Source organism: Manis javanica, chromosome X (assembly GCF_040802235.1).
Source record: "Manis javanica isolate MJ-LG chromosome X, MJ_LKY, whole genome shotgun sequence".
NCBI lineage: Eukaryota > Metazoa > Chordata > Mammalia > Pholidota > Manidae > Manis > Manis javanica.
The window spans coordinates 65796295-65823540 of record NC_133174.1 but is presented as its reverse complement, the minus strand read 5'-3'; the positions used below and the strand labels follow the sequence as shown (position 1 = coordinate 65823540).

Here is a 27246-nt window from a genome sequence, read left to right as displayed (position 1 = left end):
GACAAAGATCACAGAGACAAGACCTGAGAAGGAGACAGACCTAACCAGTCCTCCTGAAAAAGAATTCAAAATAAAAATCATGAACATGCTGACAGAGATGCAGAGAAAAATGCAAGAGCAATGGGATGAAGTCCGGAGGGAGATCACAGATGTCAGGAAGGAGATCACAGAAGTGAAACAATGCCTGGAAGGATTTATAAGCAGAATGGATGAGATGCAAGAGGCCATTGAAGGAATAGAAGCCAGAGAACAGGAACGTATAGAAGCTGACGTAGGGAGAGATAAAAGGATCTCCAGGAATGAAACAACACTAAGAGAACTATGTGACCAATCCAGAAGGAATAATATTCCTATTATAGGGGTACCAGAAGAAGAAGACAGAGGAAAAGGGATAGAAAGCCACTTTGAAGAAATAATTGCTGAAAACTTCCCCAAACTGGGGGAGGAAATAATCGAAAAGACCAAGGAATTACACAGAACCCCCAACAGAAAGGATCCAAGGAAGACAACACCAAGACACATAGTAATTAAAATGGGAAGGATCAAGGACAAGGAAAGAGTTTTAAAGGCAGCTAGAGAGAAAAAGGTCACCTATAAAGGAAAACCCATCAGGCTAACATCAGACTTCTCGACAGAAACCCTACAGGCCAGAAGAGAATGGCATGATATACTTAATGCAATGAAACAGAAGGGCCTTGAACCAAGGATACTGTATCCAGCACGACTATCATTTAAATATGATGGCGGGATTAAACAATTCCCAGACAAGCAAAAGCAGAGGGAATTTGCCTCCCACAAACCACCTCTACAGGGCATCCTACAGGGACTGCTCTAGATGGGAGCACCCCTAAAAAGAGCACAGAACAAAACACACAACATATGAAGAATGGAGGAGGAGGAATAAGAAGGAGAGAAGAAAAGAATCTCCAGACAGTGTATATAACAGCTCAATAAGCAAGCTAAGTTAGGCAGTAAGATACTAAAGAAGCTAACCTTGAACCTTTGGTAACCACGAATCTAAAGCCTGCAATGGCAATAAGTACATATCTCTCAATAGTCACCCTAAATGTAAGTGGACTTAGTGTATCAATCAAAAGACACAGAGTAATAGAATGGATAAAAAAGCAAGACCTATCTATATGCTGCTTACAAGAAACTCACCTTAAACCCAAAGACAAGCATAGACTAAAAGTCAAGGGATGGAAAAACATATTTCAGGCAAACAACAGTGAGAAGAAAGCAGGGGTTGCAGTACTAATATCAGACAAAATAGACTTCAAACAAAGAAAGTAACAAGAGATAAAGAAGGATACTACATAATGATAAAGGGCTCAGTCCAACAAGAGGATATAACCATTCTAAATATATATGCACCCAATACAGAAGCACCAGCATATGTGAAGCAAATACTAACAGAACTAAAGAGGGAAATAGAATGCAATGCATTCATTGTAGGAGACTTCAACACACCACTCACCCCAAAGGATAGATCCACAGGGAAGAAAATAAGTAAGGACACACAGGCACTGAACAACACACTAGAACAGATGGATCTAATAGACATCTAGAGAACTCTACATCCAAAAGCAACAGGATATACATTCTTCTCAAGTGCACATGGAACATTCTCCAGAATAGACCACATACTAGCTCACAAAAAGAGCCTCAGTAAATTCCAAAATATTGAAATTCTACCAACCAATTCTTCAGACCACAAAAATCAGCAAAACCAAGAGTTGGTTCTTTGAGAAAATAAACAAAATAGATAAGCCTGTAGCCAAACTTATTAGGAGAAAAAGAGAATCAACACAAATCAACAGAATCAGAAATGAGAATGGAAAAATCACGACAGACTCCACAGAAATACAAAGAATTATTAAAGACTACTATGCCAACAAGCTGGAAAACCTAGAAGAAATGGACAACTTACTAGAAAAATACAACCTCCCAATACTGACCAAGGAAGAAACACAAAAGTTAACCAAACCAATTACGAGCAAAGAAATTGAAACGGTAATCAAAAAACTACCCAGGAACAAAACCCCATGGCTGGACGGATTTACCTCGGAATTTTTTCAGACACACAGAGAAGACATAATACCCATTCTCCTTAAAGTGTTCCACAAAATAAAAGAATAGGGAATACTCCCAAACTCATTCTATGAAGCCAACATCACCCTAATACCAAAACTAGGCAAAGACCCCACCAAGAAAGAAAATTACAGACCAATATCCCTGATGAATGTAGATGCAAAAATACTCAATAAAATATTAGCAAAGAAATTCAACAGTATATCAAAAGGATCATACACCATGACCAAGTGGGATTCATCCCAGGGATGCAAGGATGGTACAACATTCGAAAATCCATCAACATCATCCACCACATCAACAAAAAGAAAGACAAAACAACATGATCATCTCCATAGATGCTGAAAAAGCATTTGACAAAATTCAACATCCATTCATGATAAAAACTCTCAGCAAAATGGGAAAAGAGGGCAGGTACCTCAACATAATAAAGTCCATATATGATAAACCCATAGCCAACATTATACTGAACAGCAAGAAGCTGAAAGCATTTCCTCTGAGATCGGGAACCAGACAGGGATGCCCACTCTCCCCACTGTTATTTAACATATTAGTGGAGGTCCTAGCCATGGCAATCAGACAAAACAAAGAAATACAAGGAATCCAGATTGGTAAAGAAGCAGTTAAACTGTCACTATTTGTGGATGATATGATACTGTACATAAAAAACCCTAAAGACTCCACTCCAAAACTACTAGAACTGATATTGGAATACAGCAAAGTTGCAGGATACAAAATTAACACACAGAAATCTGTAGCTTTCCTATGCACTAACAATGAATCAATAAGAAGAGAAATCAGGAAAACAATTCCATTCACCATTGCATCAAAAAGAATAAAATACCTAGGAATAAACCTAACCAAAGAAGTGAAAGACTTATACTCTGAAAACTACAAGTCACTCTTAGGAGAAATTCAAGGGGACACTAATAAATGGAAACTCATCCGATGCTCATGGCTAGGAAGAATTAATATCGTCAAAATGGCCATCCTGCCCAAAGCGATATACAGATTCGATGCAATCCCTATCAAATTACCAGCAACATTCTTCAATGAATTGGAACAAATAATTCAAAAATTCATATGGAAACACCAAAGACCCCGAATAGCCTAAGCAATCCTGAAAAAGACGTATAAAGTAGGGGGGGATCTCAGTCCCCAACTTCAAGCTCTACTACAAAGCCATAGTAATCAAGACAATTTGGTACTGGCACAAGAACAGAGCCACAGACCAGTGGAACAGATTAGAGACTCCAGAAATTAACCCAAACATATATGGTCAATTAATATTTGATAAAGGAGCCATGGACATACAATGGCAAAATGACAGCCTCTTCAACAGATGGTGCTGGCAAAACTGGACAGCTACATGTTGGAGAATGAAACTGGACCATTGTCTATCCCCACATACAAAGGTAAACTCAAAGTGGATCAAAGACCTGAATGTAAGTCATGAAACAATTAAACTCTTGGAAAAAAGCATAGGCAAAAACCTCGTAGACATAAACATGAGTGACCTCTTCTTGAACATATCTCCCCGGGCAAGGAAAACAACAGCAAAAATGAGCAAGTGGGACTACATTAAGCTGAAAAGCTTCTGCACAGTGAAAGACACCATGAATAGAACAAAAAGGAACCCTACAGTATGGGAGAATATATTTGAAAATGACAGATCCGATAAAGGCTTGACGTCCAGAATATATAAAGAGCTCACATGCCTCAACAAACAAAAAACAAATAATCCAATTAAAAAATGGGCATAGAAACTGAGCAGACAGTTCTCTAAAAAAGAAATACAGATGGCCAAGAGACACATGAAAAGATGCTCCACATTGCTAATTATCAGAGAAATGCAAATTAAATCTACAATGAGGTATCACCTCACACCAGTAAGGATAGCTGCCATCCAAAAGACAAACAACAACAAATGTTGGCAAGGCTGTGGAGAAAGGGGAACCCTCCTACACTGCTGGTGGGAATGTAAATTAGTTCAACCATTGTGGAAAGCAGTTTGGAGGCTCATCAAAATGCTCAAAACAGACCTACCATTTGACCCAGGAATTCCACTCCTAGGAATTTACCCTAAGAACACAGCAATCAAGTTTGAGAAAGACAGATGCACCCCTATGTTTATCGCAGCACTATTTACAATAGCCAAGAATTGGAAGCAACCTAAATGTCCATCGGTAGATGAATGGATAAAGACGATGTGGTACATATACACAATGGAATACTACTCAGCCATAAGAAGTGGAAAAATCCAACCATTTGCAGCAACATGGATGGAGCTGGAGAGTATTACGCTCAGTGAAATAAGCCAAGTGGAGAAAGAGAAATACCAAATGATTTCACTCATCTAAGGAGTATAAGAACAAAGGAAAAACTGAAGGAACAAAACAGCAGCAGAATTACAGAATCCAAAAATGGACTAACAGGTACCAAAGGGAAAGGAACTGGGGAGGATGGTTGGGCAGGGAGGGATAGGGGGGAGAAAAAGAAGGGGGGTATTAAGATTAGCATGCATGGGGTGGAGGGAGAAAGGGGAAGTTGGGCTGCACAACACAGAGAGGACAAGTAGTGACTGTACAACATTTTGCTAATCTGATGGACAGTAACCGTAATGTGGTTGTTAGGGGGGACCTGATATAGGGGAGAGCATAGTAAACATAGTATTCTTCATGTAAGTGTAGATTAAAGATTAAAAAAACAAAAAAAAAAGAAAGAAAGAAAGAAAAGGGGGATTACTCCTTGATAGGATAAAACTATCGGTAAATCAAAGATCAACGCATGCTTTAAATATCCTTAATGTTGATCACTTAAAGGGTGTCAGATGATCAGCTATGGAGGTACTCTTTTCTGATAATATTCCTTTCTCTTAATAATAATAAAAAAAAACAGTTCCTCTGTGCTGTCCTCCAATGCACAGCGGTATAGATGGCATTTCAAAGTGTGGGCAAAGGGTCTGTTTGTTTCTATGCAGAAGATCAAGGCCTAGCTTGGATACCCAGAAAATGAACTAAGATACGATATGAGGAGGAGCTTCCAGCATCAGCACTCTCTGGAGGACTTGTGCCAGGGGGATGATCATCAAAAAGCCTCCACAGGGATCTGGGCGATGCTGCGGTTGTGGCTGCATCCACCCCACCATTTCCTGGACTTGCCATTGGAATGAGGAGGGAGATGTCTAGGCTGGCATGTGCATATAGTGAGACAACGAATTTGACTGGATCTGTACTGTTGGAACTCAACCAGGAATTGGGAGGGGTGCAAGTTGTAGCACTCCAAAATCTTATGACTATAGACTATCTATGGTTAAAAGAACATATGGGATGTGAACAGATCCCAGAAATGGGCTGCTTTAATTTGTGTGATTTCTCTCAGACTGTTCAAGTACAGTTGGACAATATCCATCAGATCATAGACAAATTTTCACAAATGCCTAGGGTGCCTTAATGGTTTTCTTGGCTTCACTGGAGATGGATGGTAATTTTAAATTTGCTTTGTTTATGTCACTGTATTCCTATTATGTTAATATGTGTGTGCAAATTAGTTAGTAGTTTAAAACCTATACATACTTAAGGTACTCTACAAGAAGATATGTCAAAGAAATAATCAATCCTCCCATGTTTTCTTCCATATGCTACCTCTAGAGCTTTTCTTCTTCCTTCCTAATTACAACCCTTAAATAGATTTCGTGCCTCATATTGAATTTACCGTGTATCATAATTCCTCCAGGCGGTAAAGATACCTCGAGACAAGTGCTGGGCATAGAAGCCACAGGGCATAAATTTGCAAAGAAGTAAAAAGCTAACCTTTTCAAACAATATGGCTTCTCTCTCACTTACCAACTTTACGTTTCTCTGTATGGCCCCGGAAGATGACTGGTTAGCCAGAGACGTGTAAGATTCCTCAAGGGAGGAACAACCTAAGACAGGCACAGTCACAGGGGGGCCATCAGGTGAGAAATTGGGGATCAACAGAGGTGAGGCTCAGAACCTCACTCCCCCTGCTTTGAGAGAAATCTTCTGCATCCGTGGATGTTTTGCTGCCCTTGTCTAAGTTGGATTAATACTTAGTCTATAGGCACACACCTGATCATCTACATTTGCCCTCTTACAGCACTAAACTATGTTTTCCAGCTTTATCTTGCATCTACCTACTAATAAAGGGAAAAATGTGGGATCAACATATAAATCAAGTATAAAAATTAAATGAATATTCGTATTTGACCTGATTGTTTATAGTTCATAATGCGTGATCAAAACCGAAAGTTTCTGTGATGAATGCCCTTGTACTGTTCACCATGTAAGAATTTATTCACTATGTAAGAATTCGTTCACCATGTAAGAACTTGTTCGTTATGCTTCAGAAGATTGTAGAGTGATGAGAATTAGGCTTGAGATGGATTAATGATTGTACACTGAGCATTGACCCCCCTATACTGAATTTTATTGTTGTTAACAACCATTTGATCAATAAATATGAGAGATACGCTCTCAAAAAAAAAAAAAGAAACAAAAACCCCTAAAGACTCCACTCAAAAACTACTAGAACAAATATGTGAATTCAGCAAACTTGTAGGATACAAAATTTATACACAGAAATCTGTTGCTTTCCCTTACACTAATGATGAACTAGCAGAAAGAGAAATCAGTAAAACAATTCCTTTCACAATTGCATCAAAAAGAATAAAATACCTAGGAATTAACCTAACCGTGGAAGTGAAGGACCTATACCCTGAAAGCTACAAGACACTCTTAAGAGAAATTAAAGAGGACACTAACAAATGGAAAGTCATCCCATGCTCTTGGCTAAGAAGAATTAATACTGTCAAAATGGCCATCCTTCCTAAAGCAATCTACAGATTCAATGCAATACCTATCAAAATACCAATGGCATTCTTCAACAAACTGGAACAAATAGTTCTAAAATTCATATGGAACCACAAAAGACCCCTAATATCCAAAGCAATCCTGAGAAGGAAGAATAAAGCAGGGGGGATCTCACTTTCCAACTTCAAGCTCTACTACAAAGCCACAGTAACTAAGACAATTTGGTACTGGCACAAGAACAGACCCACAGACCAGTAGAACAGAAAGAGAGTCCTGATATTAACCCCAGTATATATAGTCAATTAACATATGATAAAGGAGCCATGGACATACAATGGGGAAATGGCAGCCTCTTCAAAAGCTGGTGTTGGCAAAACAGGACAGTTACATGTAAGAGAATGAAACTGTATCATTGTCTAACCCCATATACAAAATTAAATTTAAAATGGATTAAAGACCTGAGTGTAAGTCATGAAACTATAAAACTCTTAGAAAAACACATAGGCAAAATTCTCTTGGACATAAACATGAGCAACTTGTCCACGAACACATCTCCCCAGGCATGGAAAACAAAAGCAAAAATGAACAAGTGTTACTATATCAAGCTGAAAAGCTTCTGTACAGCAAAGGACACCACCAATAGAACAAAAAGGCATTCTACAGTATGGGAGAATATATTCATAAATGACAGATCCGATAAAGGTTTGACATCCAAAATATATAAAAAGCTTACCCACCTCAACAACCAAAAAGGAAGCAATCCAGGGAAAATTGTTCAGAGGAGCTGAACAGACAGTTCTCCAAAGAAGAAATTCAGATAGTAAACAGACACATGAAAAGATGCTCCATATCACTAATCATCAGAGAAATGCAATTTAAAACCACAATTACATATCACCTCACACCAGTAAGTATCACCACCATCCAAAAGACAAACAACAACAAATGCTGGCAAGGTTGTGGAGAAAAGGGAACTCTCGTACCCTGCTTGTGGGAATGTAAATTAGTTCAACTATTGTGCAAAGCAGTATGGAGGTTCCTCAATAAACTCAAAATAGAAATACCGTTTGACCCAGGAATTCCACTCCTAGGAATTTACCCTAAGAATGCAGCAGCCCAGTTTGAAAAAGACATATGCACCCCTATGTTTATCACAGCACTATTTATAATATCTTTTTACTATTTACTTTATCATATGAAGTGGAAGCAAAGTAAGTGTCCATCAGTAGATGAATGGATAAAGCAGAAGTGGTACATATACACAATGGAATATTACTCAGCCATAAGAAGAAAACAAACCATACCATTTGCAAAAACATGGATGGAGCTAGACGGTATTATGTTCAGTGAAATAAGCCAGATGGAGAAAGACAAGTATCAAATGATTTCACTCATCTGTGGAGTATAAGAACAAAGGAAAAAACTGAAGGAGCAAAACAGCAGCAGACTCACAGAACCTAAGAATGGACTAAAAGTTACCAAAGGGAAGGGGACTGAGGAGGATGGGTGGGAAGGGAGGGATAAGGGTGGGGAAAGAAAGGGGGCTCTATGAGTAGCATGTATTATGTTGGAGGGCACAGGGAGGGCTGTACAACACAAAAAAAGCCAAGTAGTGATTTTATAGCATCTTACTATGCTGATGGACAGTGACTGTCATGTGGTATGTGGGGCGGACTTGGTCATGGGGGGAGTCTAGTAAACATAATGTTCCTCATGTAATTGTAGATTAATCATACCAAAATAAAAAAAAATTTTAAAAAGAGGAAAAAATAAAAATAAAAATAATAAAAAATAAAAACAAAGCAAAACAGAATGAACAAAACAGTAGTAGACTTATAGACACAGAGAAGTGACTTGTGGTTACCATGGGGGAGGGTTTGGGGTGAGGAAAGTGAGGGGGATAATGGGGCACAATAATTCTCAATCACAATGTTGGTCATGGGGATGGTAGTACAGCATGGAGAATATAAGCAATGATTCTGTAACATCTTTGTGTGTTACCAGATAGTAACCACACTAGAGGGGGTAAGGATTTAATAATATGGGTAAATCAGTGTGTTGTACATTTGAAACCAATGTAAGATTGTATATGAATGATACTTCAATAAAAAAAATAGAAAAAAATGGACAAGCTACTGATACACTATAATGTGGATGAAAATTTTGTTTTGCTGAATGAATAATAAGCTAGATAGAAAGGAGTACTTACTGTATATTTCCATTTATATGAAATTATAGAACAAGCATAACTAACTGATTGTGATAGAAAAATCAGATCTGCAGTTGCCTGGGATGTAGCATGGCAGAGAGATTGAATATAAAGGACTTGAGGTATCTTTCTGAGTAGCTGGAAATATTCTGTATCTTGATTGTGCAGTGTTTACGTGAATATATACATTTGTCAAAACTCAATGACCTGTACACTTAAATGTGTTAATTTCATTGCACATACATTACACCTCAATAAAGTTGATTTTTCAGAAAAAATTAGGGCTTATTTACTTCTTCATTACCAACTCACTGCTCAATATACAGTAATTTGGTTTCCATTCCAATCACTACAGCCACAAGGACCAATGGTGACTTCTTAGTTTCTAAGGTTATTAGATTACTTTAAATCATGATCCTACTTAACCTCTCTGGTCACTAATAACTAATCAAAACATGTCCTTTTCCTTGTTGTGTATCTCTCTCCTCTGATCTCTTTAGCTACTGTTTAAGTCTCCTACATGGGTTTCTCCTTCTACAGTGTACTTCATAGTTTCATTTTTGAGTCCTTTTTCATTTGATATATTCTCATTTTATCTATGTGCTATCCAAGATTTGTCTTCTGAGCTCCATATCCATGTTTCCATATGTATGCATCTTGGTCTCGTTCTGACAACTCCATGCCCCCATATTCTTCTATGATTACAATCTAACTAATTTGTTTCTTCCTTTTCATTCCCCTTACCTTTAAATAAACACCTCAGAATTTATCATCTGGAGTAACAAGAGGCCCAAATGTTCTGTTCCCCCTCCTTTCTCCCCTTCTTAATCCAGTATTGACGGAACATTCATAGTAATCTTTCTTAAGTAATCTTGAAGTCCTAAAATGATGGTGTCATTTTACTGCTGAAAACCCTTCTGTGTCTGTGGATTAGATACGGAATAATTTCAAACCCCTTAGTATGCAATGTAAGTCCCGTGTCCAAGTCACATTCATCTGTCTCTCAGAATGTGCAGAATCTCTCAGTACCTCTATAGATACTCAGAAAATTCTTTTTGAATTGTGTTAAGGGAAAATGCAATTATTTCATCAAGTATATTTCTTCAAAAGGACATTAAAATATGAAAATGCCAAATTTTTTAGGACAACATCTCCTGAGATGTGACCCATTTCATCATTCATGGATCCCAAAGTCAAGGACACAAACTTGTTTGGATTTTCTTAGCAGGTAAATTAATTGAAGACACTGAGTCCCATATTTTTTGAGCTGGAGATGGAGTTGAGCCATATTTCATGCTCCTGGCTTTGACTGTCCTTGAAAATACTTGTAAAACTGTCATGGTGAAATCCCTAAGCACTTTTTTAAATGTCTTAGGGCTATGAAGGTTAGCACTAAAAAAGCTGAACTTAAAATAAGTTAAATTTGATTAAAAGTGGCTCAAAAAGACAGTGACTATTTGGAATGCACTGGATTTTGGAAATCAGTGGGTTTGCTGAATAAGACATTCTTTTTCTGGAACTATAAAAGAAAGAACATGAGCATTATTCTTAGGCACACTTATGCTTGAATATTGACAGCTTCCCACTAACTGTGTGACCTTAGGCAAGTTATTTAACTTTTCTGAACCAGAATTATCTGAAAATGAAAATAATACTCTGTTTTCATCACAGGATTGTCATGATGATCAAGAGATGAAAGCATGTATGTAAAGAACTACCTGGCACATAGTAAGTAACCAACAAGTTTCCCATATCTTCACAGTTATATTGTCTTCAACTTCTTTGGTAAATCTACTGTAGAAATAAGGAAAAAGATCATAGGAAAAGCATAAGTTTGCTGTGAAAGATCTAAGAACTATACACATGATATAAGTTTAACAGAGACATCTTTAACATACTGAGGGAACAAACCCACTTTTCAGCACATACTGAGGTTCTGACAAATTCTTTTTTAATGCAAATGAAGGAAGAGAGAGAAAGGAAAGACAAGGCAGCCTAATAAAGCAGCCCTGGACAGGTAAAGTGGGCAGAAATTTCAGATTGTCTCAACAGTGCCAATATTGTGAACTCCTGATCTCTGACTATATCTTCAGACTCTAAATATTAGCTCTTTCCCTGGATTATGCTTTCCAGGACCTTCTTTTTAGATTATTTGCCCTTTCTATTTGTCCTGGTAACCTATCAATTAGCTTGCCTTTTAGAGCAGAAACTGTACCCACCTCTGATTTATATCTCTGCCCAATTTTGGTGCCACTTATGGCAATAATTGTGAGCATGGCACAGAAGTGGAAGATCTACATTGTTCTTCTAAATTTACTCTTAATACATATTCAACATTTAGGTATGCTATCAAACAGCAATTGAAGCACAGAAAAGGATATGGATAATAGATTGGTGATGATAGATAGATATAGATAGATAGATATTCTAATGGTATGAAATGGAAATACAGGAGGTATCTTGGGGAAAAAATTATACTCCAAAGTTTTTTAAGCATAAGACTTTATAAGGCATGTCTGTAAGGCAGGGTTATTCCAGTCAAATTGTAATTGTTGGGTATTTACCAGGAGTGCATAAAACCTGTGAGTGCTCTAAAGGCCATAATGCCAGAAATGGAGGTCTTGGAAAATTCTGACACTAGGCTCCCATTTCCACCTTCTATTTTTTCACAAGGATATATATAAACTGCAGATAATCAGGCTAGTCAAGTTCAGCCTCTCTGTGCTGAATTCCCTAGAAAAAGGAACACTATTCTCAATCTAGAATGATTTTGTCTCTATAATCATACTAGTTAGCCTGTGGTGTATTTGAGAGAATATTCTCAAGGCAACTTGGGGTGAAGGAAAGGAAGAGAGAAGAAACTGAGAAGACTCACACATGGAAATCAAGAAACAGAGCTGCCTATCCAAGCAGCAGAGGGACTCTCCACCTCTTAACTGTATTCTGTATGATGATGTGATGTCTACTTCTGAGAGGCAAGCCTTGGCTTCCACAAAATAAAACTTTGGAAATTAAAGGAAACAAGAGAAACTCTATTATCCTCAGTGGCAAATGGCAAGATTATCTTCTCTTAGGCCTGCTGGTGGTTTCCACATCCCCTTTCATAAATGGTCTAATAGAAGAAAACAACTTCAAAGAAAAGTCATGTGATCCTTTAGCTTCAACGTTGTTAAATGTTGTACTAATCCAAATCGGGGCCAAGGGTACATAGAAAGCATCATGAGGGGAAAGGTCCTATTCCTATGGAAGTGTTCATGGAGGTTGACTCTCTGTGATACTATTTGGGTTTAATTAAAGAATTTTTTTCATTTGTTTTTCTCCCCTAATCACTCTAATATGTAAGCTTTATTGGTCATTTTCCTCACTCCCATTTTTTTTGAAAAATGTGTACAAATAGACTTATTTATTCCATTGTACAGTTCTCATCATACACATATGTGGGTAAAATCCTTCTTCAATAAACTATGTGGCAAAAAGTTTTTTTAAATTAATGAGGGATTTCATTGTCTTAATACAGTAATAGAAATCACCACATTTCCAGACCTCAAGTACTGGTCTGAAACAAATCAGGTGTCTAGTCTTTCCACATTCACCTCCCTCCCTAACCAAGGTATATCTCACTAAGGAACTGAGCAATAGATTAGTAAGTAAACCCAAGTACTCTGAAGGTAAAGGGGAAAAGGAGGATATTCCCTAAACACAATGTCATTCATTCTCAAAAACATGCTTTGTAGTTTGATTCATTCATTCATTTACATCCTTCACACAGCTCTCCTCAGTAATGGAGCCAAGTAGTATGTAGTTTATGGGGTTTATTTTTTTATCTTGTTCTGTTTGCTAGTAGTTTGGAAATTAAATTGTTTTTCTAATGGAGTGGTTGAAAAGTTGGAGATGGACAAGTGAAATCAGGGGTTACTTGCTGCTTGAAGGTCATCAAAACAAAACACAATTAACTGGGAAGGGCTCTGTTTCCATTATCAGTGTTTTCATTATTTGTTTGGCTGTATTCCTTTGTTTCTTATTTATATTTAATTTCTTCCAGTAAGGATTTTCAGGGTCATATGTTAAAAGACATGTACAATTAGAGCTGTTAAAGGAAAGTTAAAAGGTATATCAAAGAATTTGGGTGGAATGAGATAGAATTATTCTAGTTAAGTGAATATAATTTGGGTATTCTGGATGTGAAGACGAAAAGGAAACTGGTAGTTATACAGTGACCATTGCCCAATAAATGAAAACATAACATTTATTCAGGAAATAAACTATAGGCCACATGCAAGCAAGGGTATACCCATCTTGTGATTAGTACAGGGCCTGGTACAGGGGCTTAATAAATAAATACTTACTGTATGAATGAATGAAATTTTAATACACTTATTGAGAGTAGGGACTAGGCACTCATCAGTGAGTAATGTAGTAGATACTAAATGGCTGTCTGTGGAATGGATGCATGAAAGAGAGAAAAGTTTTCCTGCAACTGATCTCTGACAAGAATTTAGTAAGTGTATATGTATATGAAGGACAAAGAAAAATATTAAAGACTTATTTTTGGTAGTAGAAATTTTATGGGAAGTGCCATGTTTGTCATTTGGTCCTTTCTCATGTCATCTTTCAGTGAAAATCAAAGACATAATATCAATATCACAATGTTCTTATCACTAAATCCAAAGAATACTCTTCATTTATTTACTCAAATGCCCTTATGTCAGCATTTGATATTAGTGCCCTCTCTTTCCTGAATGTTCTTCTCCCATTGCATCCAAAATACCATCTTTGCTAAGATTCTCTCGTACCTCTCCATTCATTCTTTGTCACTCTCCTTTGAAGCTGCTTTTTCTCAGTCTGCTTCTTGAATCTTGTATTCCTCAGCATTCCATCTACTGTTCCACTTCTATTTTTATTCCAAATATTTTCTCTGGATAATTTAATCCATCATGTCTATGGTTTCATTCCCATTTTCCCAGTCAAGATATTTTCCCCAAGATTCAAACGGGCTTAGTGGACACTGTAAATTAGAAATTCCACATGTATCTCGAATTCATTATATCTAAAACTACACTTATTATCTTTTCCTTCTCCTGTGTCCGCCATCTTAGTGGATGACACAAGTAGGCACCTAATTGTCTATGGCTCTCCCCGCACTTCACACAGTGTATCTAATAACCAAATCTTGCAGATTTTACCTCTTAATTTGTTACGATTCTGCATCTTTCTTTCAATCTTCCACCATCATCTCTTGTCTAAAATTTTGCCATACCTTCCTAACTGAACTTCTACCTCCATTATTGTGCCTCTCCAATCTGTTCCATGAACTGTAGCCAGAGTGATCTTTCCAAACTTTAAATATTTTTTCATCTGACCAATTCCTACTTCTCCATCTTTTTTCAACTTATATATGACCTCCTCCAAAAAGCCTCCCCTGCCTACATAGTCTGAATTAAGTAGTATTGCTATGTGTTCTCATGGCACATTCTACATCTTCCATTATATTGCCTACCACATTATAATTGGGTACTTGCTGTTTCCTCTATTCAGTTTCAAGATCTGTGAAGGCAGGAAACCTCTCCTTTTTATTGTTAGACTTATTTCCTATCATAGTTCATGGAAATTGGTAGGTACTCAATAAGTACTAAATGAAGGTATAAATCTGTCTCATAACTCAGTTTAATCTGAAAATGGTTTACAGGTACATTGCTTAAGTATCAACTGCCTCTACCCAGCTTAACATAATATCAGCTATCATTTATTAGGTATCTTTTAAGTACCAGGAGCTGTGCTATGTACCTAACATTGATTTCCTCATTCGATCCTCACAACAGTGCTGCAAAGCAACTCCATTCTACAGATCAAGAAAACAGAGTACAGAGAGGTTAAGTCTCCTGTTCAAGGCCACACAGCTTGTTCTATGAAAGCACTAGGATTCCAATTCAGATTTATTTCATTCCAGAAACTATAGTTTCAGTTTGAGTTCAAGTTTAAGAAGATCAAGTGTCTGGAGAGTAGGTATTCTGACAAAAGCTTTTAACTAATCAAGGTTCAAGAGGCAAAGACAAGTAATCTTCTTCACTCCTGGCTTTTATAAGTCCTATCCACCTTGATGTTGACAAAAAGACAACCCTAGAGATGCTTGCTATGAGGGTTCCATTCTCCTTAGAAGTGGCTTTGGATTGTTTGTCTGCAGTTTACCTCTAAAATTCAGGTGCTACTTGGCAGCTTCCCTAAGAATTTATTTGAAGAGCAGCTAAAAGAAACAAAAAAGAAAAGGGAGACAGGGACCTTCTCAAAGTAGAGAATCATAGTACTTCCTTCTTTTTACCACTCTAGCTTCAGCTGCACTTTTGGGAATGGTGTTATCAGTTAATCAAAGTTACCAAAGGCCTAAGCACCACACTTCAAGGAAATCCGAAGCACACCCAGCCTCTAGCATCTCTAGGGAAACAGCTCTTAATGCTGCCCAAAGTTAGTCATGAAAATGATCTTGACAATTTCCTAGTCAATTCCTGTCCTTATACTCATACAGAAACTTGGATACAGAGAAAGGAGGGACTTGTTCAAGGTCATTCAGCTATTTAGTGGCAAGGTCTGTGGTAGAACCTAATTTTCTTGATTAATTTTCTACATATGGTTATATGGCTACCAGATTTTGGGGTTGCACTAAATTTTCTCTGATTGTTACAACATCTCTGCAAGGTAGATATTATCATATATTTTCATTTTATAAATGAAAAAGCTATAATCCGAAGAGTCAAGTAATTTGACAAAATACTTGTAACTACAAAGTGAAAAAGTTGACTTTAAACTCTTTTCTGTCTAATTCCAAGGTGGGGGCTCTTCTCACTATGCCTTTCTGCCTCTCAACTCATGGTGAATTAACCAGTGCCATTGCTCAGGAAATAGCTGTTTCTTAAGCCAAGTGACCTATTCTGACTGGCTGTTCTACTAGGGGAAATTATTCTTTTCTGCAAACCAGCAGAAACACCCTTTGTGCTGTATGTTTCTTTTCACCAGATCAATAAAGCTGTCTTCTCAGAAGCTATTGCCTAGGCCTTGGGAGTGCTTCTGCTAGAGTGAATTTCTCACTACAGAGGCATTCCTTACAGAGGGACGTTGTGTGTAAGTGAACAGTGCCTGTAACATCTCATAAGAAAATGCATAAACTATTAAATTTATGATACCTATTCCATATGAAAAAGACAACACTTTCAGAAGTTTCTTGGGAACACTTGCCATTATTCGTGGAGAAAAAGGCAGTGAGAGGGCTATCAAGAGAATATTCATTTTTTTTCAATTTCACATTTCTCTACTCTGCTGCTGTGCTTATGTGTGAGTAGGCCATCTTCTTTGACTACTCAAATAGAAGGAGCATGTTTCCACAATTAGAACTATACAGACATTTGTTTCTCATGAAGAACAAATCTGCAACTATTTTTTGTTTCTCCTTAGGGCAAACAGTAGACAAACATGAGGCAAACATGAACTATTTACACAGTGGGATGGATTCCAGTAACAGACTTTGGAGAGAGTGAATGTAAGTGTTGCTTTATACAGGCACTGCACGTTTATAAGGCCGTCATGCATGCCTCATAAAGCTGCCTTCAAGGAGAAAAATAACAAGCTGTTTTTTAGAGACCTAGTCCTCAATATCCTCTCTATATTTCCCTCCCTGCAATCTCAGCTGCTCAGTGACATTTAGAAGCAAACTCCAACTCATTTCAGAATGTACATTCTTACCTATACTGGATTACTTGTTGAAATAGCTGTCTAATCTCTAGCTTCAGGAACCCAGGAGTACTGTCCCTTCTGAGAGACATTCCCTGTCAGCTCCATAGTCAGAGGAAAGAAAAGTTAACATTTCATGGGTCTTGCAATCTGAATGGCAGGAGATACATGGTAAGAGCATGTTGCTCAGTTTTGAAGGTGGGCTTGATACTGGTCACTGCTGAGAACTACCTGAGCTCTGGATAAAAAGGAGGGAATATATCACAGAACAGGTAATCATGACCCCCTTCAGAGCTAAGGCAGGAGACACAAAAGTGCAGGTTCAAAATGTACCCAAGAGGGCCTGGGATTTGGAAGAACTCACAGTGAGTGTCTATAAAAGTGTTCAATCCATCATGAACTACCTGTGTGATTTAGGCAAGTTATTTAACTTTTCTGAACCTCTGTGTCTTTGTGTGGAAAATAATACCTACTTTGCAGAGCTGTTTTAAGGAATTGTTACTAGGATTAAGTATGGTATGTGGCAATTCTTGTATCAGTGTTTAATATATGGTAGTTATTTTCCCTTGAATATATGGGCTTGTATTAATTTAATTTGTTTAGAAGTCACCAAAATGAAGTAGATAGATTGTGAATTTTAAAATAATATAAATCTATCTGAAACCCACCTCTACCTTTTTGGAGTCATTCAGACTGGGTTGGAATCTCAACTCTACCAATCTCAAATCTTACTTTGGGTAACCTTAAAAATGTTATTATACCTGCTTTACAGAGTGGTTGTAAGGTAGGATTAAAGTCTTGGTGTAGTACTCAGCACATAATAGATACTCAAAAATGTTAACCTGTTCTTGTCTCACATCCCCAGAAGACTGTGGCAGTCTAACTGGTGAAAATAGACTGGGCCCTTGTAAATTACATTAAGTAATCTTAACACACTGAAAATAATGTACTTTGTGTTTTCTGGGAAAAATTATTCCAAGGAGCAAATTTAAGTCATTCAAATTAATTCCATTTATTTATATGTTCCACAGTCCATGACTAAAGTATTCCCAGTGCATTGTCCCTCTTTCAAGGGTCAGGACCACCAACTCTTCCCCTACTACAGTGGATTGCTAACATTTAATAGATAAAGTTCACACTTCTTAACAAAGCATTCTTGAGACCTATAAGTATGGCAATTATACACATCAGTTTTTCTAGAACAGACCTGATTTCAAGTATTATATCCTCTGTCCTCATAAATAATTGAAAGGCCTGACAATTAAAGTACCTTGCTTTTCAAATACCATCTCTTAGCTTTGCCGTGCATACAAAAAAGCAGGAGAAAAGTCATTTGATAAGCCATAGGATTTGATAATTAATATAGAAATTATGTTCACTGTACCTAGAATTGTTTGTAGCATACACAATATGACACTTTCCCATTCATTTATTCTTTCATGCAAGCATTTATTGAGCACCCACTATTTTCCAAGTAAATGATGCCACAGAGGAAAAGATGTTATAGAAGATAGCAAACATAGAAGTAAATAAATTATAATATGATGTGACATACAGGAAAATAGAGTTATCCATAAGATGCTATAGTAGTCAAGAGCTAGAAAACAGCTAGTAGAAAATAATGCCTGAGGATAGCAAGGAAGACTTAAAATACAGGAAATGACAGTTGAACTTGGATTTAAATGATAATTATAAATAATATGTAAATGACAAATAACTACAGGTTTTCTAAATAGATACTGTTGGGATTGAACTAGGAAGTATTCCATTCTATTATTGACTTTCATTTTGCCAGCTCATGTAATTTTTCAGTTTCCTTAGAAAGAAACAGAAAAGAAATTTCCCATCATAATAAACCTATCTTCACATCTTTTTGTCGTAAAAGTGGAACTTATAATACCTATTAGGTGACTATCAGGTGGCTAAAGTCACACTTCTATTAGCAACAGCTGTGACTAAAACTGCACTATTTCCAGAATCTCTCACCTGGCCTTAGTGCATCTCCATATCAATAGGTGCTTACAAAGGGGAGTGAGGACATATTTGTACCAGAGAGGTTAGGTGGGGCCCATTTTTGCAGCTGCGTTGCAAAAGACACAAGCAAGCAGAAGGGGACAATTGCTTGTGTGCAGTAAAAGGGTTTCTCCCTCTTTACTTGTCCCTATGGCTGATTTTGGCTTCAAAGGTAATTTTCCCCATACTGGGAACATATTTTCACCCCAGAGTTATACCTGGCATTAGTTGGCAGGAATTATGAACCTGAAATCTGTCTTCATGGGTGTGATGCTTGGGTGGCCTGCCTCTAGAGATGGTGGGGAGATACACAGAAACCCACCTGTGGATGGTGGGGAGGCACCAGTGGCTGCTCCTGTGGGAGGTGGTGACTCACCCTTACCTCTAGCAGTGGTGATAGTAAGAAATCTAGTGTTCCATATGGCTCCCCCATCTCTCTTTGGGTCCCTAGTGACTATTCTTGCTCCCCACATAGGACAACCCATAAATGTGCCTACTTGTACTTTATCAGATCTGGGGGAGGTTGAAACAATAACAGCACAGAAGGAAGTATGGGCTACAAATGAAAAGAGGGTGCAAAGGGCCCCGTGAAGGTCTTGAGGACCCAGATGTGGGTTGATTTGATAAAGATGGGGGAAGGGAAAGAAAAACTTGATGGGGAGCCCAATAGGATCTGGTTAGAACTGTGGCACCAATTAAAACCAGAGCAGCAGTTTCAGCCGCTGAGGTCCAGGACAAGGAAGCCAGAGGCAAAGCTCCATGTATGGCCTGTGTCTCTGCAAGATTTCCTGAGGGACAATACTCAGACTTCACCTGGGCCCTCACCCACAGAAGAGGACAATTGGGCATTGTGGTCTGACCGAGGGGGTTGTCAAGGCTCCCACCTTGGGGGATATAGGGACTGGAGGTCACATATAGAATTAGCAATTCATCGGTCCTCTGTGAATGTACAATGTGTCTTGGTACTGGTGGACACAGGAACTGAATGTTCTCTGATGTATGGAAACCTGGAACATTTTTCTGGGACCTCTGCTGTGATAGATGGCTATGGGGGTTAGGCAATTAGAGTGAAGAAAGCCCAAACCCATTAGGGATAGGGCATTTACCCCCAAAGGAGTACATTGTGTAAATTTCTCCCATCCGTGAATATATTTTGGGGGTGGATTTTTCTACAAGCCCTGTGGTTACAGACCACTGCATGTGAGTTCAAACTGAGGGTAAGTGTGGTTAAGGCAGTTCTGAGGGGACATGCCAAGCATCCAACTGTAGCTCTGCATGTACCTTGGTGGGTGACAAATATTAAACACTATAAATTGCCTGGGGGAACAGAAGGAAATTGGAGAAACTCTACAGGAGTTGAAGAAGGTGGGCATCATAAAACCTACTCATAGACATTTTGATTCCATGGGATGGCCAGTGAAAAAGCTAAACAACTCCTGGCGTATGACCGTGGATTACAGGAAATTGAATAAAGCCACGTACCCTTTCCATGCTGCTGTACCGTTTACATCAGCCCTTATGAACACACTCAGTCATGAACTAGGGACATGTTATTATGTTGTGGATGTTGCTAATGCTCTCTTCTCTATTGACATAGCACAGGAAAGCCAGGAACAGTTTGCCTTCATGTGAGAAGGCTGACAGTGGACATTCACTGACCTTCCACAGGGATACCTCCACATTCCTGCCATTTATCATGGAATTGCAGCCCAGGACTTGCCCACATGGAACAAACTGCAAATGGTGCAGCTCTATCACTATACTGATGATATCATGCTCATATCAGATTCTTTTGCAGATTGAGAAGGGGGAGTTACTAGACTGCTGCAACATCTACAGGAGAAAGGATGGGCTGTGAACAGCATCAAGTTTCAGACACTTGGTTTGTCTGTAAAATTCTTGAGGCTTGTCTGGTCAGGTAAAATTAAAGTTATTCTAGAAGGAGTCATAGACAAGGTCCAGGATTTCCCTACCCCTACCACTGTGGGAGTATCACAAGAGATTTGGGCCTTTTGGGCTACTGGACAGTGTTTATCCCACACTTGGCACAAATTCTGAAGCCCTTATATCAATTAGTATGAAAGGGCATAGGGTGGGACTGGGATGAAACATGTTCAGCCGCTTTTACTGCTGCTAAGTGAGCAGTCAAGGCTTTACAGGACTTGAGTGTAGTGGACTCATCAAGGCCCTGTGAGCTAGATGTTCATGTAACTGAAGATGGTTATGGATGGAGCCTTTAACAGTGGCTTTAATGGACATGCCAACATGTTGGATTCTGGTCACAACAATGGAAAGGAGCAGAAGTCTGGTATACCTTGAAGGAGAAGCAACAGGCTGTCATGTCTTGCTGGCTATAAAGCCCATCACAGAAACAGCCCTGACCAAGGTAACAATTACCTATCCCATCGCGGGGTGGGTGCGAGACTGGACCAAAAGACCACAGAGTGGCTTGGCATAGACAACTACACTGGCCAAATGGGGTGCATATTTACAGGAGCATAGCACCCTTTCCAAAAGCCCCATAAGTGAAGAACTCCAATGCTTATTGGAGCCAGTGACATATAGCAATGGAAAGCAGGAAGAATTTGCTTTTGAGCCATTGGTAGTAAAGAGTCCTTATCAGGAGGGAAAAGCTGCTATACCTGAAGATGCTTGGTATACAGACGGCTCCAGTCACGGGAAGTCCCCAAAGTGGAGGGCTGTGGTTTTCCATCCTAAGACTGAGACAATATGGATGGAGGATGGAGAGGGGAAGAGCAGTCAATAGGCTGAGTTGTGGGCAGTATGGCTTGTGATCACCCAGGAGCCCACCCTTATAGTTGTCTGCATTGACAGCTGGGCCATCTATTAAGGTTTGACCCCTTGGCTACATACATGCTACCATGCCAACTGGATGGTTGGTCACCAGCCCCTTTGGGGACAAGAGTGTGGCAAGATCTATAGGCCTCTGGTCAGACTAAGACAGTTACCGTATATCATGTGACTGGCCATTTACCTTTGGCATCCCCAGGGAATGATGAAGCAGACACATTGGCCCGGGTGCACTGGCTAGAAGGAAAGCCTGCCTCTGATGTAGCCCTATGGTTACATTAGTATTTGTTGCACGCAAGGCAAAAGACAATGTGGGCTGTAGCCCGTCAATGGGACTTGCTGTTGACCTCTGAAGAAGTCAGCAGAGCCTGGAAGGAGTGCCTTGTGTGCTCTAAGAAGAACTTACACCGAGTTCTGCAGCATATGGGACAATAGTAAAAGGGCCGATACCCATGGTCAGGTGGCAGATAGACTACATTGGGCCTCTGCCCATATCAGAAGGATATTGGTATGCCATGACTTGTGTGGACACTGCTACTGGGCTTTTGGCTGCTTTTCCTACATGCCATAAAGATCAACAAGTGACCAAAAGGTACCTAAAGTATCTCTTTGAAGCCTATGCCTAGCCACAGGTGATTGAGAGCGATCAAGGCACCCACTTTACCAAACATGCGTTACAAGAATGGTGCAGTAATTAGGAATAAAGTGGAAGTTTCATATACCATATAACCCTACCTTAGCTGGCATGATAGAGAGGCACAATGGTTTGTTGTAATCTGGTTTGAAGTTGGACACTAAAAGTCTACAGAGCTGGGTAGTTCATTTATGGACAGTGCTGTAGCATTTGCATGAGAACTTCCAGAAAAGAGCCTTAAACCCCGTGGACATGCTGACACACATTGCTGCCTCTCCTATGCAACTGTATGTGCAAACCAAAGAGGAGTTATTAAAACCAGGATATGACCAGAAGAGTAACATCCTGCCACCAGCCCCAACTGCATTAAACCCTGGAGACTCTGTTGAGTGAATGTGGCCCTAGATATTTTGACACATGGACCAGCAATGGCTGGCCCTTCTGGCACTTTGGGGAAAAGGCCTGGAAGCTGGCCTCATGTATATTTCTGGAGTAACAGTTACTGTATTCTTCAGCTCTGAGTGGCTTTTTTCATATTTTCTCTCTCTTTGTTGAAGTTGTCATTTGTCTCCATATATTGCTTGATCTCTGTTTTTATTTGGTCATTGATCCACTGATTATTTAGGACCATGTTGTTAAGCCTCCATGTGTTTGGGAGCCTTTTTGTTTTCTTTGTACAGTTTATTTCTAGTTTTATGCCTTTGTGATCTTAGAAGTTGTTTGGTAGAATTTAAGTCTTTTTGAATGTACTGAGGCTCTTTTTGGGGCCTAGTATGAAATCTATTCTGGAAAAAGTCCCATGTGCCCTTGAGAAGAATGTGTATCCCGCTGCTTTTGGGTGTAGGTTTCTGTAGATGTCTCTTAGGTACATCTGTTCTAGTGTGATGTTCAGTGCCTCTGTGCTCTTACTTATTTTCTCTCTGGTGGATCTGTCCTTTGGAGTGAGTGGTGTGTTGAAGTCTCCTAGAACGAATGCATTGCATTCTATTTCCTCCTTTAATTCTGTTAGTATTTGTTTCACATATGCTGATGCTCCTGTATTGGGTGCATATATATTTATAATGGTTGTATCCTCTTGTTGGACTGACTCTTTTATCGTTATGCAATGTCCTTCTTTATCTCTTGTTACTTTCTTTGTTTTGAAGTCTATTTTGTCTGATACCAGTACTTCAAAACCTCCTTTTTCTCCCTATTGTTTGCTTAAAATATCTTTTTCCATCCTTTGACTTTTAGTCTGTGTATGTCTTTGTGTTTGGGATGAGTCTCTTGTAAGCAGTATATAGATGTGTCTTGCTTTTTCATCCATTCTATTACACTGTGTCTTTTGATTGGTGCATTCAGTCCATTTACATTTAGGGTGGTTATCGATAGATATGTACTTATTGCCATTGCAGGCTTTAGGTTCATGGTTACAAAAGGTCCAAGGGTAGCTCCTTTACTACCTAACTGTCTAACTTCACTCACTTATTAAGCTATTATAAACACAGTCTGATGATTCTTTATTTCTCTCCATCCTCCATTCTTTATATGTTAGGTGTTATATTCTGTCCTCTTTTGTGTTTCCTTTGACTGCTATTTGTGAGTAGTTGATTTTGTTTTTTGCCTTTAGTTAGTATTTGGTTGGTCTGCTTTCTTTAATGTGATTTTATTTTCTCTGGTGACATCTATTTTGCCTTAGGAGTGCTTCCATATAGAGAATTCCCTTTAAAATATCCTGTAGAGGTGGTTTGTGGGAGGCAAATTCCCTCAAATTTTGCTTGTCTGGGAATTGCTCAATTCCTCCTTCATATTTAAATGATAATCATGCTGGATACAGTATTCTTGGTACAAGGCCCTTCTCTTTCATTGCATTAAATTTATCATGCCATTCTCTTCTGCCCTGTAAAGTTTCTGTTGAGAAGTCTGATGGGTTTTCCTTTGTAGGTGACCTTTTTTCTCTCTCTGGCTGCCTTTAATACTCTGTCCTTGTCTTTGATCTTTGCCATTTTAATTATTATGTGTCTTGGTGTTGTCATCCTTGGGTCCCTTGTGTTGGGAGTTCTGTGGGCTTCCATGGTCTGAGAGACTATTTCCTCCCCCAGTTTGGGGAAGTTTTCAGCATTTATTTCTTCAAAGACACTTTCCATCCTTTTTTCTCTCTCTTCTTCTTCTGGTACCCCTATAATGCAAATATAGTTCCATTTGGCTTGGTCACACAGTTCTCTTAGCATTCTTTCATTCCTGGAGATCCTTTTATCTCTCTCTGCATCAGCTTCTCTGTGTTCCTGTTCTCTGATTTATATTCCATTAACGGCCTCTTGCACTTCATCCAGTCTGCTCTTAAGTCCTTCCAGAGATTGTTTTATTTCTGTATTCTCCCTCCTATCTTGATCCTTCAGCTCTTGCATATTTCTCTGAAGGTCCATCAGCATGGTTATGACCTTTCTTTGAATTTTTTATCAGGAAGATTGGTTAAATCTATCTCCCCAGGTGCCCTCTCAGGAGTTGTCTGGGTGATTCTGGAATGAATTAGATTCTTCTGCCTTTTCGTGGCTATAGTGGTAGTCGTGGGCAGTTAGCAGGTGTGTTAGGTGGGAGAAGAAAGTCCCTTCCTGCTTGCTGGTCACCTTGCCCTCCTCGGAGCAGCTTCTAGTTTTATTTCCTGAACCACTGTGGGTGGGGCAGCTGTCGGGGCAGCCCAGAGCCCTGTGGGGATGGGCAGGTGCACCGGGTGTGCTCTCCTGCAAGAACGGCGACCCTTGGTGCCCTGTTCCGGCTTCCTCTGTCTGTGCGCACCAGCAGGGCCTCTGAGTTTGGCCGGGCGGCTGCGGAGGAGGCTCTGGGTGGTTGCTGTGGGTGCGGCTCTCTCAGGCTGCTCCCCTGCTATGGTGGGGCTGTGCCAGACGGGGAATGAATGGGAGGCTGTTTATCACTGTGAGGGGCTTCAGAGCTGTGCTGCTTCCCAGCGGTCTGGAGCACCTGAATTTCCCTGGGATTCCCAGCTGCTGGGCTGAGTGTGCTGGGACGCTTCCATCCTACTGTGAGGCCCCTGTCCCTTTAAGACTTTCAAAAAGCACTCACTTTTCTTTTGTCCCAGGGGCACTGGCTGCTGTGACCTGCTCGCAGATTTTACTGTTCCATTACCCTAATATCCAGCACACCATGCAATATGGGTCTGTGTTCCTGGTGCAGATGACTAGGGTTGGGTTTTTAGCAGTCTTTGGCCCCCACTCCCTCTCCGCTCTGACTCTTCTTCTCCCACCAGTCGGCTGGGGTGGGGTCAGGGGGCACTCAGGTCCCACCGGGCCATGGCTTGTATCTTACCCCCTTCGTGATGTGCTGAGTTCTCACAGATGTAGATGTAGCCTCACTGTTGTACTGTATCTTCTGGCCTCTCTATTTTGAAAAATGTATGTGATTTTGGGAGGAGAAATCCGCTGCCCTACTCACACCGCCATCTTGGCTCCTCCTCTGGCTCTACCTTTTTACCCTTCCCAATGTGGTCTTCTCTTCTTCACCTGTGTGTACGGTCTGTTCTGAAGTCTTCAGGACATTTTCAGGGTTAGTTTGATTTGCTGAAGTTGTTTCCTTGGTGTGCATGTGGGAGGACATTTTCACCTTGCCTTCTTTCTCTGCCATCTTTTCCTTCCTCCCACAGTTAAATTTTCTCAGTGTGATGATTGCATTAATATTTTGTAGCAGACTATTTCTTTTCTTAAGAGATACATGCCAAAATATTTAGGGAGGATATACTGTAATGTCTTCAAGGAACTCAAATGATTCAACAAAACAATTTATAAAAGCAAAATGGAGAGAATATGGCAAATGTGCAAAATGTTAATAATGGGCAAATCCAGGTGAAGGATAAGTGGGTGATCCTTGCAATTTTCTTACAACTATCCATGGGACAGGCATATCTAAGCAAAATTTGGGGGGAAAAGAAGATATTATGGACCATTTTTCTCCAATCACTTTGAAAACTTGAGAAAGGTAACTCATTTGTAAAAAAAAAAAAAAAATTCTAAAAACTGATTGAAGAAGGAACAACCAACATGAGGTGTTCCATACCCACAAGGAAATACATCAGTACTCAGAACGCTTTTCACAAAAAACCCTGAATACTGAATACTGACAAACATCCTAGGCAAAAATATTTTTAACTTGACATGAACTTTGAGGAAAAACAGAAAAGGAGGGACACTCCCCAACTCATTTTGTGAGGATGAATAACTTGACACTATATCCTGTCAAGGACAGTTTTGGAAACAGAAATCATGGGTCAGTCACATGCTCTTGACATAGAAGCAAGGGTCAGAAACAGAATATTAGCAAACTGAATCTTATAGGATATAAGAAGGAAAAAAACATAATGTGCCATGACTAAATTTGATTCATTCCAGGAATACAACTCTGAGTTAACTTCAGAAAATAAGGTAAGGTAATATAATATTCCACATTAACTGATTACGGGAGAAATTATGATCCTCATATTCAGAGAAAAATACTTAATAGCATCAATATCCACTTGTGACATACATTTTTACATCTTTTTTAAAAGATGTTAAAGATGCAGCATTATTAAGATATAATTTACATACAATGTCTATGAGTCTTGATGAACTCATACTGTTAGGGGATCACTACCAGAATCAAATATAACCCATTTTCATCACCCCAAAAATTCCTTCTGGTAGTTAAACCCCTTCTCTCAATCCCCAGATCCTGGCAACCACCGATCTGCTTTTCTGTCCCTGTAGTTTGTTTGCCTTTTCAAGAATGTCACATAAGTGGAAGCAAGCAGTGTGTAGACTTTTGCATTTGGCTTCCTTCACAGACAGGGACACAGATGGCACTTCTAGAGGTTCAATGTACCATGACTTCTCCCAAGCAGTAGCTACATGGCTCGATCACTTCATAATTATTTGTCAAGTTGTAGGTATATGTTTTCTGTAATTATG

General features: G+C 39.3%; 1 long non-coding RNA gene across 1 annotated transcript in view; it reads left to right on the top strand.

The window, feature by feature from the left end:
* LOC118969538 (uncharacterized) overlaps positions 1-11383 on the top strand; it is a 58915-nt gene extending 47532 nt beyond the window's left edge. Inside the window, exon 5 of the long non-coding RNA XR_012127335.1 lies at positions 10804-11383. This is a non-coding gene — a long non-coding RNA (uncharacterized lncRNA). The remainder of the gene's footprint in view (positions 1-10803) is intronic.
* The last annotated feature ends 15863 nt before the right edge of the window (positions 11384-27246 follow it).